This window comes from Zingiber officinale, chromosome 1B, assembly GCF_018446385.1.
Source record: "Zingiber officinale cultivar Zhangliang chromosome 1B, Zo_v1.1, whole genome shotgun sequence".
Lineage (NCBI taxonomy): Eukaryota > Viridiplantae > Streptophyta > Magnoliopsida > Zingiberales > Zingiberaceae > Zingiber > Zingiber officinale.
In genome coordinates, this window is record NC_055986.1 from 125,222,896 (window position 1) to 125,236,756 (window position 13,861).

Consider the following 13,861-nt stretch of genomic DNA (forward strand, 5'->3'; position numbering starts at 1 on the left):
CAGCGGAGAAGTCCTGAAGGCTTGGATGCTGAGCAGAAGTCCATATTGTCTGGAGGGCCGATCTAGCAAAAGGTAATTTCTCCTGAGAGGAGTAGGTGAGGGCGTGCTCCCTGAAGAAGGAACAGTAGAAGTCGGTCTGACCTAACTCAAAGTCAGGATCGGGCAGTCCTAAGGCTGCCAAATCTTGTCATTCTTTACATATTATTTGCTTGAATTAACCTTGTTTTGTAGGAAATTAAAGTTGGTAAAACATGGTAGTCTGGGTGCCCAGAGCTAGTTTGGGCGCCCGGATTGCCAAAATTCATCACTTCACCGAGTTGGAGCATGAGGATTGGACTGGCCTACGTCACGATCCAAGCACTCGGAAGGGATCTGGCGCCCGGAAGCGGATAATTTTTACCGATCTACTTTTGATAAGAGCACGCCATGTCAGCACGATCCAAGTGCCCGGGAGGGGATCCAGGCACCCGAAACAAGCTATAAAAGCAGCCTTTGACCAGTAGCTTTAGAACAATATTCCGAACATCTTCCGCTTCTGCGTTCTGCTCAGAAAATGCCTCCACGATGCTCGAAACTACTCGGACGACGACTACGCTGAAGATTACATTCTCCAAAGTCATTGGTATTCTATACCTTTCTAATTACTTGTAACCATTTGAAATTATACTTGTACTCTTGATGATTAATTAGTGATTGCCTATCGAAAGCACTCTCACGTGCGGGCCTTGGAGTAGAAGTCGACATAGGCTCCAAACCAAATAAATCTTGGTGTGTTTGTGATTGTTTGTCTTCTTCTTTATTCCACTACCTATCTCTCGATTGTTTTTAAAATGAACATGAAAGTCATGAGCGTTATTCACCCATCTCTAGCGCGCATCGATCCTACAAAGGTCACCCAAATTACTGCACCTTTTGGTCATTCTTAGAGTGAGAATTTCCCAAATGTGCATGCGCCTTTGGTAAATTCTCAATTTATATATGAAGGTCCCGGTAAGGCCGACAACAGGAGGATGAATTGCTTTGCAAATAAAACCAACACTTTCTTTTGCTTTCCAAATTCAGAAAAGATATACATATGTTAGATAATTAAAAATAATGACATAGAAATAAGAAAAGAGGAGACTCCGAGTTTACTTAGTTACAACCGAGAAAGATGTTAATCCAAGGCGTTGAAAGCACAAACAAACTCCTTCATTGAAGGTGGAGAAGCCTCTTACAACGATCAAGTATAGACAGAAGAGAATTCAAGAATCTATAGATTATGAATGAGTGTTGTACTAAACTTCTAGGATCATGGCTTTATTTATAGCCTACTAATCGAATTCGTCTTTTGGTTGATGTGGCAGCTCCAAGCAGCTAGAGGAAGTTCGAGCACCCCTAACGGTGCATCTTATTTGCTTCACAATGACTCGATGATAACTATTTATCTTTGCTCGAGCGCCTAGACTGATCCGGATGCCCCGACCTGGTCTAGGGGCTTGGAATTGGTCCAAGCTCCTAGACAAGTCAACACAGAGTTGATATGTTCAGCTGCTACTCCGGTCACTTAGGTGATTCTCTGGCCATCCAGAGTTTAGTTCACCCGAACCCAACTCCAGCCTTCTCCTCGAGCAGACTTCCGCTCCAACTTCTCATCCCTCGGAAGCGTCGTGCACATCCTTCTCATCCACTGGTGTACTCTTTCGCAACACCTCGTCCCTCGATTTCACTGAACCCGTCGACTTGCTTCCTCTGTCATCCTTTTCTCTAGCTGCGTTTTTCGCTCGACTTCTTGTGTTCCTAAGTTCATGCACACTTAAACACAATGATCAAATACAACAAGACAGTTTAACCCGGTTGATCACATCAATACTTACCCGGGATACTTTCAACATCCCCCTTTTTGATGTGCATAAACTCAGGTTAAGTTAGGATAATAAAAATAAATAATAAAATAAATAAATATTGATTTTATAATTTACTATAATAAGTTTACAATTAAAGTAAGTAAAGCATTTTAAAATCAAAATCTATACCTCTCCTAAACTTAATTTCTAATTCTCCCCCTTTGATCAGATCAAAAAATAAGAAAAATAAGAAAAAAAATAATAAAAAAATATTGGAAATATTTTTAGGGGTACAAAACAGATTTTAGATATGTCTTTCTATTGAAATTTATTTTCAAAGAAATAATTTTGTATCAATTAATTCTCTTTTTTTAGAGAAATAATTTAAAAATTATTTTTAAATTTAGAAAAATCTTGAATATTTTTGTCCATATTAATCATAAATAATTTAAGTATGATAAAAAATTTATACACAGAATTTTTTCCTTTTAATCGTAGAAAATATTTAAACAAATAGAGTTATTTTCAAAAATAAAATTTTAAAAAATAGAAATTATCATGTAAAAATATTGCTTGTTTTTTTCATCATCCAAAATACAACGTTAACTTCCTAAAAATTCAGGGTTTTCAAAATTAATCTACAAAAAAAAATTAAATTTCAAATTACATATTTTAATTAAAAATTCAAGCTAATTATAAAAAAAATCTAAAATTTTTTATTCTAATTGAAAATAGGGCTATAAACAAGTTGAGCCGAGCTGAGATTTAGAGTGTTCAAGTTTATTTGATAAGGTAACCGAGCCAAGCCGAGCTTAAAATGAACCAAACTTTTGAAATGATTGATTAAACTTGGGTTGATTTATTTTGTATGAGCTTGAGCTTATTTGAAGCTTGGCTTGCGCTTGGTTCATTTAGATGTTATGAAGCTCTCAATTAAAGCTTGACTTGAGCTTGGTTCAAACTTAGCTTGAGCTTGATTCAAGTTTGACTTGAGCTTAATTCAAGTTTAGTTCATTTAGATGTTATCGAGCTCTCAATTCAAGCTTGTTTGATTGTTTGAAACTTTTAATTGTTTGATTAATTCTTGAGTTTGATAATTTAAATTTATTTATTTATTTTATTATTTATTTATAATATTAAAAAGAATTTTATTAATGAATATGGTTTGTGAACATTGTTCACGAATGTTGTTTATGAACGTTAACGAACTAAACATATATGTATTCAAGCTTGTTTGTTTAGCTTAATTAACTGTTCAAGTTTGTTTGTTTAATTAATCTTATGTATATTGAACGAACATAAATAAGCTCTTACCAAGCCGAACACTAATCTTGTTCACGAATGTTTGGCTTATTTACAACCCTAATTGAAAACATAACTCAGAATCACAAAAAAAAAATATGTTTTTGAAAAATCAATTTTCTAAAAAATTTTAATCATCAAAATTTATTTTTTTAAAAAATATTTTTCAAATAAATATAATAAAAAGGAAATTTTAAAAATAATTTTGTGAGTAGATAATATCTTTATTTTGAATAAAAAAATTCAATACAAAACATTAAAATAGAAGACTTGTGAAATAATTAACTTGATAAACAAAGTTAAAATTTAAAGCATAGTAAATTTAAGCGTGCATAAGAATTAATTTAATTTTGACTAAGCATAATTTAGGAACCCAAAATAAGTTCCTACCTACTAGATTTAATAAAAATTCCCATGGAATATATTTTCTATCTACCTTTGTAATTTGACCCCTATGATTTCTAATATATCATTTTAGTTCATTGTAATTTTTAAAGTTTAAACGATTTGAACATGTATTATTCTTTTTCAAAGGTTTTATTTGTTCTTTTAACTTAGATTTTCCATTTGAACTTTGTCAAAAACTTCTAATAGACATGTATTAACTAATTTTGTTTTCAAATCATTATTTTCTTTTTTAATTCATTATTTTTACACTTGAGTTTGCACATTGATCTAGACATTAAAGTTATACTAGAATATAACTGATCAAGAGGTAGAATGCATACCACACTTACCAGATTTGATCTGAAGCTAGATTATTTCTCTTCATTGTTGCTTTCTTCAGATGTAGCTCCTCCTTCATCGATGCTCTTTTCTTGGTGACTTGCCATTAATGATAATCTGACATACTCCTCTAGTTCAGACCCTGATGATGACTCGTCCCACATTACCTTCAGATTCTTGTGCATCAATTTGCTTAGCTCTTTATTTTTCTCCTTCTTTTTATCTTTGGACAGTCATCCTTGGTGTACCTCTCTTTATTATAGTTGTAGCATTGTATCCTTCTCTTGTTCCATGGAAGCTTCTTAGTCTGAGACTTATTGAATTTGTTAGTTTTAAAAAACTTGAAAAATTTTCTTACCATGTAAGCTTTTTCATCTTCGTCGAGAGATGTGTCAGAATCTGATTAGACCTTTATCATGTTTAGGGCGACGTTGTTGTTTGGCTCGTTGTCCTTTCTTATTCCTGTATATCTACATTCATGTAATTCAAAGGTAGAAAATAAATTTTCTAAACTACTTACCTTAAGGTTCTTGGAGATATAGTAGGCATCTACAATCGACGTCCATTCGACAGTTCTTGGGAATGCATTTAACGCATACCTTATCAAGTCTCAATTTGTTACTACTTCTCCAAGGTTATTGAGTTCGGTGAGTAGTTCTTTGATCTTCGAGTGCAATTGAGCTACCATTTCTCCCTTTTCCATCCGAAGGTTTGTCAGTTGATTCTGGAGCAGATTCCATTTCTCTAGCTTTGCCTCCGAGGTTCTTTCGTGCAACTCTAAGAATTTTTCCTTGAGTTCTTTGGCTGACTTGTAGGTTCTGATTCGATTGATGTCTTAGGGTGGTAGAATGCTCAGCAGATGAAACCCTGCTTTCTCATTGGCCACGAAGTCTGCTTGATCCTTCTTGGTCCAGTGATTTTCTTCTTTTTCATCGTCGTTTCGATCATGAGGTGCTACAAAACCATACTTTATAGTTAATAAGATATCAAAATCCATTTTAAAAAAATACCTCCATTTTTCTTTTCCAGTTGGCAAAGTCTCTTTCGAACTTTGGTGGATGAATTCTCGTTCCAGCCATTTGTGCTTTAGACAGTGGTTAGTCATTCTGAAGCGTCCTTGTTCTGATGCCAATTGAAGATCTCGATAAGGCCGACAAGAGGAGAGGGGGGGTGAATTTCCCTACAAATAAGACCAACACTTTCTTTTACTTTCTGAATTTAACAAATAGAAACACACGTTAGATAATTAAAAATAATGACATAAAAATAAGAAAAAAGAAGACTCTGAGTTTACTTGGTTATAATTGGGAAGGTTATTAATCTAAGGCATTGAAAGTACTAACAAACTCCTTTGTTGAAAGGGGAGATGCCTCTTACAGTGATTAAGTATAGACAACAGAGAATTCAAGAATCTAGAGATTATGAATGAGTGTTGTACTAAACTTCTAGGACCAGGACCCTATTTATAGCATATCAGTCGAATTTATCCGTTGGTTGACGTGGCAACTCCGGGCACCTGGAGCAGGTCTGGACACCCCCAACGATGCACCTTATCTGCTTCCCAATGACTTGATGATAACTTTTTATCCTCGCCCGGGCACCTGCACCAGCCCAGGCATCTAGAGTATTGCTAACGTGCACTCTAACAGTTATCTGCAACAACATCTCAAAGAAGAGGCGCCTATTGGGTACCAAGTTGGTCTTAGTGCCTAGATTTGGTTCAAGCGCCTTGATAAGTCAACACAAAGTTGACTTGTTTGACTGCTGCTCCGGTCGCTTGGGTGATTCTCTTATTATCCAGAGTTGAGCTCATTAGAACCTAACTTTGGCTTTCTCCTCGAGCAGACTTTCGCTCCTACTTCTCGTCCCTCAAAAGCATCCCGCTCATCCTTCTTGTCCGCCGGTGTACTCTTCCACAGCACCTCGTCCCTCGAATGCACCGAACCCGTCGACTTACTTCCCATGTCATCATTCTCACTAGTTGCGTCTTCTGCTCGACTTCTTGTGTTCTTAAGTTTCTGTACACTTAGACACATTGATCAAATACAACAGGATCTAACTTAATTCGGTTGATCACATCAAAACTTACTTAGGGTACTTACAATATATATATATATATATATATATATATATATATATATATATATATATATAAAATTTATGAGAACATCCACAATAAGAGCAAATATTTATCTTAAATATTTGTGGTCCTTATGTCCACATCATCGATCAAATATCTAACTTCTTAAATATCTTAAATTTTACAATCAAATATTTTATAAATCAAATATTTATAAGTCTCATCTATCAAATAACTCACTACCAAATATCTTAAATTTCACAATCAAATATCTCATAATTAAATATTTATGGGTCTTACTATCATTTTATTAATTTATATCTATTTTATATTTAAATAAAATTAATTATATTTTTCAATTCTTTACATGAATTTTTTGATGGAGAGCTCAATGAATTCCTAAAATAATTATTGAAAATTTTATTCATTTCTCTTATAAATTTTGGTATGTGGTGTTTTTTTATTAGAAAGTGGATGAAATAAGTTAAAATTATAAAGTTTTGGTAATGAAAAAATTAATATATATCTTATTATTATTTTATTTTATTTCATTAAGAGTCTAGACATTTTACTAACTTTGGTGAAACCCAAAATGAAATTATGTTAATGTTCATTTTCTATTCACATAGAAAATAATTCTAAAGTATATTAGTAATTTTCACAGACACATCAATCAGAGATCTAAAGTTTAAGATTCAGCGGTGTATTATTGAGATTTTTTCTTATTAACCAATTAGGGATCTATAGTTTGAGACTCAATTGTGGCGTATTATTAAGATCAAATATGATATATTAAATTAATTTTGTATAAGGATGAGTCTATTGCAGTAGTTTGCTGTTAGGAGTCTCGAGTGTCACCAGTATTTGTTCTTATAAAATTTATATGTATTCATGTATTATATTACATACGTAATGCGTGTGCACGATCGCTAGTATATATAGAAAAAAATAAATGTGCTGTTAGTCCACCCATGTGCATTGTATGTGATATATAGGGATGATAATGGGGTGGGTTCGGACCAGATTTGGCCAATCCTAGAACCCGCCCTGCTAGAAAAAAAATGAACCAGAACCCAGACCCATCTACTTTTTCAACCTGCCCCGGACCCGCTCAAAACCCGACGGATTCGGGGCAGGTTGGATTCGCCAATCCGTTAAACTTTCGATATATATATAGGACAGGTTCATTGAAACTCGTAATTTAAACCCGGTCAACGGGTTTAAACTCGTCTCCTAATCCATTTCAGGAGATTTAAACCCGCTCTAAACTAAATAAATTTAATACCGAATTTAAATCCGACCTGTAGTATCATATTACAGGGTAGCTATGAGCAAGCTAGCCCATTTTAATTAATTTATTTTTAAAAGTAAAAAATAAAAATTATAAGATAAAATTTTTTACCTGTGATTTCTTATATCCCAATCTCTATTCGTTTTTAACGGTGGAGATTTAGAATTTAGATATACTTGGTGGAATCCTCTTTATTTGGATATAGTTGGTGAAATACACCAGCTAGGAATTGATCCAGCATGAAATACTCTCTCTCTGAGTATCCCCATGGACGCTCTGATTGACAATTTTTTTTATCCTTAAAAAGAGATTTAAAAATAATAATTCGATAGGCCCTACCCCTACGACTCTACGTCCATAACGCGATTCGCAGTACCCCAACGTGCCTTCAGAAATAAGCAACGCTGACGAGCAGACAAACAGACTGTTCCTCTCGAACTCCGAGGTGAAGCAAAACATAAACAGGGACGACAATGGTGGATAGGCAGGAGGGCCTCTCCCGTTTCTCCGTTTTCCACCTTCCCTTCAAGTCTGACTCCGAGATGCATGCCAAATGGACTCGCTTACGAGTGCGTGGAACACTGTGGTCGATCGCCACCGCACGAAGCACACCGCCCTGCACCTCGTGCGTTGAAACCCCTCCGAGGCACGAAGCCTTAATCTTAAATTCTTGGTAATCGCCTTGCCGACAAAAGGCAATCTCGTCAAAACTCCGATTTGAACGTGCACAGCTCGTAAATTTTAACTTGAGACTATCTTAAGTACCGCACGGCCGGCGACAGACGGTGTTATTTTAACAAAAACGATGCGATAATATATTATGCTTTTGGAATAGTAACTAAAGATTAGTGCTGCCGCCGCCGCTTGCTTTACGATGAGATGATGGGAGGAAGAGTTTGAGACTTGTTATGAAGCCGCCGTGCGGCGGCCGCTTGCTTGGCACGGTACGCGGCCTCGTCGTACGGCCGCCTGTAGAATTTCAGGAACGGCAGGAATGAGTGCCTCTCCCTTTCCGCTCGGCTGGCTTGGCCCTCTTTCTTGAACGAGAACAGCACCGACGGCGACTGCAAGAACGACGGCATCGGCGTCCTCGGTTGCTGCTTGGACGGCATCGCAGACGGCGGTGTTGTCCCGACGCGAGCCGACATCGACATCGACCCGGCGGCGCCCGGGGAGGCGAAGGAGAAGGACCGGACGGTCAGCGGTGAGGCGCCGACGAGGGAAGGGCTGGCGGTGGGTACCACGGCGCTGCTGGTGGTGGTGGTGGTGCTCAAGTACCACGGCTTCAGCGAGTTGAGGTGGGAGACGGTGACGGAAAACCGGGACGAGGTGGACCCGCCCAATTTGACGACTCCGCCACCGCGCACAACAGGCGCGTCGAAGCGCAGGGAGCTCGCCCTCGCGCGCGACGCCAAGGTGGCGCTCCGGAGCGAGTCGTCGTAGTCCATCGACGACACCACCGCCGTGACGGCGGACAGCTCGACGAAAGGCCGAACCCCCTAATTAATCAACCATTAATATAAGTAAACAAAAGCTTCATCCAATTTCCAACTAAAATTTTCGATTCTGTACCTTCCACATGAAAGAGAAGAGCGAGGGTGGATCGATCACGAAGGCTTGATGAAGGCGCCCAGGGTAATAATCAGAAACAACTTTCAACGTCCCCAAGAACACGTTTAGGAAAGCCTTCGGCGATCTGTAAAAGCCTGCAACAAATGGCAGCATGCACATAAATACACATTAAATCTTTCTGAAATCGAGACTGAGAAGAGAACAAATCATCCCACAGTTCCCTCATTAAATTTTGAAACATTGAAGCGCGAAGCAGGCATTCAAAGAATGTTACTGTTCTGTAAGCAGAGATCGCAGTACTCTGAACACTAGCTGTTGACTGACTAAAAGCTCTGTTTCAGACTGAGGATTTACTCATTTTTGTTTTATATTATCTTACAAATGATCTAAGCTTTAGCAGCTTACTGGCGTCAAAGAGAAGCACGAACTGATCTACGAATCTGGCCATGGATGAGACGGCCACTTCCAGAGTGAAAACCAAGAAGCGCGTGAAGCTGCAGGAATCTCAAGCAACACCAAGTTCATCAGCAGAGATATTTAGAGCAAAATCAAAAGAAATAAAAGCTTTTTCTTACGATTTCTGAGATTGATGTTTGAAGTAGTCTTGCTTGACGCGAAACACAATGACTGGCCGGGCCTCGTCGTCGTGACCTGCTACGTACGCCATACCATCGGCCAGCTCAGTGGAGAACTCTTCCGCCATTAAATGCACTGTTGGTTGTTTGTCACAGAGAAGAGAACGGCAATTAGCCAAACAGATTGGAGATTCCCCGCCTACTTTTGAACAATGATTAAAAAGAAGCTCACATGAAAATTCAATGGGCATGAACCAGAATCAGTCAAATAACTAGAATGATGAAAATAGTGAACTAGGAAAATTACAGTGGCTTTTAGTTTGCAATGCTGTAGACAGTTACCAGTTCCTATGGCCTCTCTCCATGAGAGGACGGCCCTCAGATGCTTGGATGCTTTCTTCACGCTATCTCCTTTAGCTCGCAGGAAGAGCTCCACGCACGCAACGCTACAGAACTTGTCCTGCCGTCGAAGGAACAAAACAAGTCTCACACTGTTCATGATTACCCCATGATGAAAAAACAAAGTGTGGGCTGAGATTTCACCTGTTCCACTGTGAGAGGGGCTTGTCTGTTGAGGGCCCTGAGCACTTCCTCCACCCGAGCCTTGGGCTCTTTCTTCTCTGTCGATCTCGTCATCGCGGTGGCTAAAGTTGAAACCTCGAGAAGGAGAATGAAGCAGGCGATGCCGAAACAGAGAGATGAGGTAAGGATAAAGGCATAAAGCTGAGGGAAATAGTGGTTCCGCATGTGATATGAGGCGAGGTGAAGACGGTATTTATAGGGACGACCAAGGCAGGGAAGCGTGTACAAACCGGTCAGAACCCGACTTAGTCCGGCGAAAGCAACAATCGGAATTAAGAAAATAAAAAAATAAAAACAAATTCGAAAAATTCAAAGAGAAGAGTTTCCATTTTTCCAATACGTAAGAAAAGACTGGCAACGTGTTAAGAAAAAGCATGAAGGTTTAATTTTGTGCACAGTGCACTCAAAGTCACCAGGTGATCCTCTCCCAGAAACTAATATTTTTATTCTTCTGCATATTCCTATGCATTCAGTCTAGTCTAAAGATGATTTTCTTTTTTTTCTTTTACAGCCTTTTCTCTTTCTCCTATGGCCCTATATCAGTCACTGCATCAGGTTGTGGCACCACCTGGCGGGGGTAGCGAAAGGTTGCGCCAAAAAAGGCACACACTCTAAATCAATGCTGCATCGCTCTCCATTCCTCGCTTAACACATTTGGGCACAGCAACGCTTGCAGCTGCTGCTACTCGGCTACACTCACTCCTTTTTGATGATTCACTACGAATAGAGCTGCAGAGCCATGGAAAGAGAGAGATAGAGAGAAAGAAAAGTCACGATTGGATCATCCCCAACGCATGCATGCAGCAACATCGCTTCCCCCTGGACAGACCACTTCCACTGCCACTCGTACTTACACTGGCTTAGCTGTGTATGAAGGATGAAAACTCGTATCGTTTACTTGGTGTAAAAACAAAGAGGGAGGGAGGGAGGGATTGCAAATCCTTAATCCGTTTTAATTTTTTTTATCCGCGGAAAAAGGATTTGAGTAATTGATTACACTAATGTATATCTGATCTGACTAGTTTGCGAAAACGAGGAGGAGAAGAGGCGCGGCAGGGGTGTCTGCAGCTTGATCAGCCCCCAAAGTCACTCCTGGATCCTACCTCCTGTTTCTATCTGCTTGTAGTCAACGCGAGGGGGAAAGATTCCCGCCTCTGCGTCCGCGTCCACACATGCATGCATCAGCATCGCCCACTTAGCGCAGCACTCGGATCATGATGCATAACAGCAACTAATTACCATTCAATCTGAAAAACTGAACTTGCTGCATGCTGCTCCCTCCATCCATCCTCCATCACGTAGTCGATCGATGTATGACACTGGAAAACTGAACTCGGTGTGATGCCTAGCTCTGTAAAAAGAAACCTGTACGTAGCTTATGAAAAATAGCATAAAGGAGCTCGATCGAAACCAAGAAACTTAGTGGCAGTTAATGTTAGGGGAAAATATCTGTGCATATGGCCGGCAACATTTTTATATCGATAAATTTGAGAAAGATCTGTGTACATGGCAACATTTATATTGAACTTTTCTCTGTTAAAATTGACAAATCGACCGGATAAAAATTAATTAATTCAATCAAAAAATAATCAAATTTTAAATAATAGAATCAATAATATGATTAGTAGAGTAGTCGATTGATCAACTCTTATGAATTTTAAACTCCTATTATTTATTAGTATACTGTTGTATAAATTGATTGTTAATAAGAGCATCTGGATATATGGAGAAAATATTTCTTCAAATATTCATTTTCAAATATCTCCATTGTAAGGGATATTAAAAGACATTAATTAGAAATCATTGGGTATAAAATTGTGTCAAATAATTTCGTTTTTGGTAGCGTGCAATCGGACCCACTAAAAGGTGGGCAATGTTTTTTTTTAAATTTTGTTTTTTTTTTAAATTAATTGTTTGAAAAAAAAATTTAAAAAAAATTGAACGTTGTCAATTTTTTTTTTGTTATTTTTCTTAAATTTAAATTTGAAAAAAAAATGAATGTGGGTAAAAATAAACGTGGCCAATATTATTTTTTGGAACGTTTATATATATATATATCCTAAATCTTTTACATAAAAATAAAATCACTCCTTATCATATCTATTCTTTACTTTTCCCACTAAACTCTTCATAAATATCTCAAGATCCTGATCAAATTAGCACAGAAAATATTTCTAAAAACATAATGAGCCATACGATATCAATCCTGTGAAGTATTATTCATGATGATAGTGCACAATCAACTTAGAATGACTGAATTCATATAAGATTATTATGGGAATACATAAAGAAAAACGTCAATTAACAGAGATGGTATAGCTTGATACACTCAACTTATCAATAATTATTTCTCTATTGAGTCGATGTATACTGATAACTTGTTCTGATGGTGATTCCGAATGAGAAAAGAGTTATTTTTATGCATAGTCACTAATTTGAAAAATCATCCTAGTGGATATTTTAAATGGAGGGAAGATGCAGGTAGGAGAAAAGGCATATCACCGCTTCAGAAATGCACGATGAATATCCGTCAACTAGCTTATGGAGGTTCTGTCAACCAATTGGACGAGAACCTGCAGATGGGTGAAATAACTGCCCTCAAATGTTTGTCCAACTTTTGTCAATGTGTAATACAAATATATAAGGTGATGTTTGAAGGTTTTGTGACTTGTTGACACTTGGAAGGCTTGGTGGCAATTTTGCACGGTGATCTTTGAAGGTTTTATGATTTGTTGACATTTGGAAGGCTTGGTGGCATTTTTTTGACTTGTGATTGAGACTTCAAGTGGACACTTGGCAATGGGTAAAAAGAAGAAATGTTTCAAATATTCTCCATTGAGCAAAATTCATGCAAAGATCTCATTTGAAGAATCAAGAATTTCCAACACGGAAGCTTCGACGGCTAACTTGATAGCTGACATCATAGAGTGTTATATGGAAAGAGGCTATGATGTGGCTCTGGATGTTGACGTTTCATCTCAAGTGGTTGGTGTGGCTGATGCTAAGACTGATGGCATGGTGGCTCATGGATCCTATGTGGCATACACGGTGGATGTCAAATTGATGTGGATCATGCAGTTGGCGTGGCTACCTTGCCACATGGGACGTCAGAGTTTCCTCCCCTAGGACAGACTCAAGGAGTGTCAAGGTCACCATCGCCGGATGTGGTGGAGGAGACCCCATCGGAATAGCAACCTCCGGTAGCAAACAGTCAAACGGAAGAATGCAACAAGATTGCGGGAAATGGAGGGGACAAGTAACCTTGGCAAAAGAAGTCTTGGGCTAATCTTTTCAAGGATAATCGGAAGACAAAGCTCGCCATGTCGTTGGATCAATATGAAGCTAAAGGGGAAAGACTTGCTTTTGACTATGATGACATTGATAGCGTTGAAGATGCAATGGGGTTATGTTTGGTCGGTTGCTTCATGGGCCGACACCCTGGGATAGATGGCGTCAGAATTCTTGGTGCTCAATGGAAGATTAAGCACACATATTTCTTGCACAAGAATGGGTGGGTGGTCTACCGCTTTGACACAGCGGAAGATCGTGAAAAAGGTTCTAAAGGGAGGACCATACTTTGTCTTTGGTATACCTATTTTTCTGAAAATCATGCCAAGGTGTTTCTCTTCAACGAAGGTTGTCGCTTTGTCCCTGCTTGGATTTAAATCCATGGGCTACCGCCGGATTGTTGGACGCAAAAGGTGCTAAGTATGATTGGATCGGAGGTGGGTAAACTGCTTTACACAGATAACTTGACATGTACAAGAGACTGCTTGGAGTATGCTAGACTTTTGGTGGAAATTCTGGCGATTGGAGAGAGGGTGTATGAGGTCCCCATCACTTTGCCTACTAAAGTTCAAATTGACCTTTGTATCATCTATGAAAGCTTACCGAAATTCTGTGAAGT

The 13,861-nt window shown here is 38.3% G+C and overlaps 1 pseudogene; it reads right to left on the reverse strand.

Annotated features, from left to right (window-relative positions):
* Positions 1-8,016: 8,016 nt before the first annotated feature.
* LOC121995778 lies at positions 8,017-10,094 on the reverse strand (annotated as a pseudogene).
* Between the last annotated feature and the right edge of the window lie 3,767 nt (positions 10,095-13,861).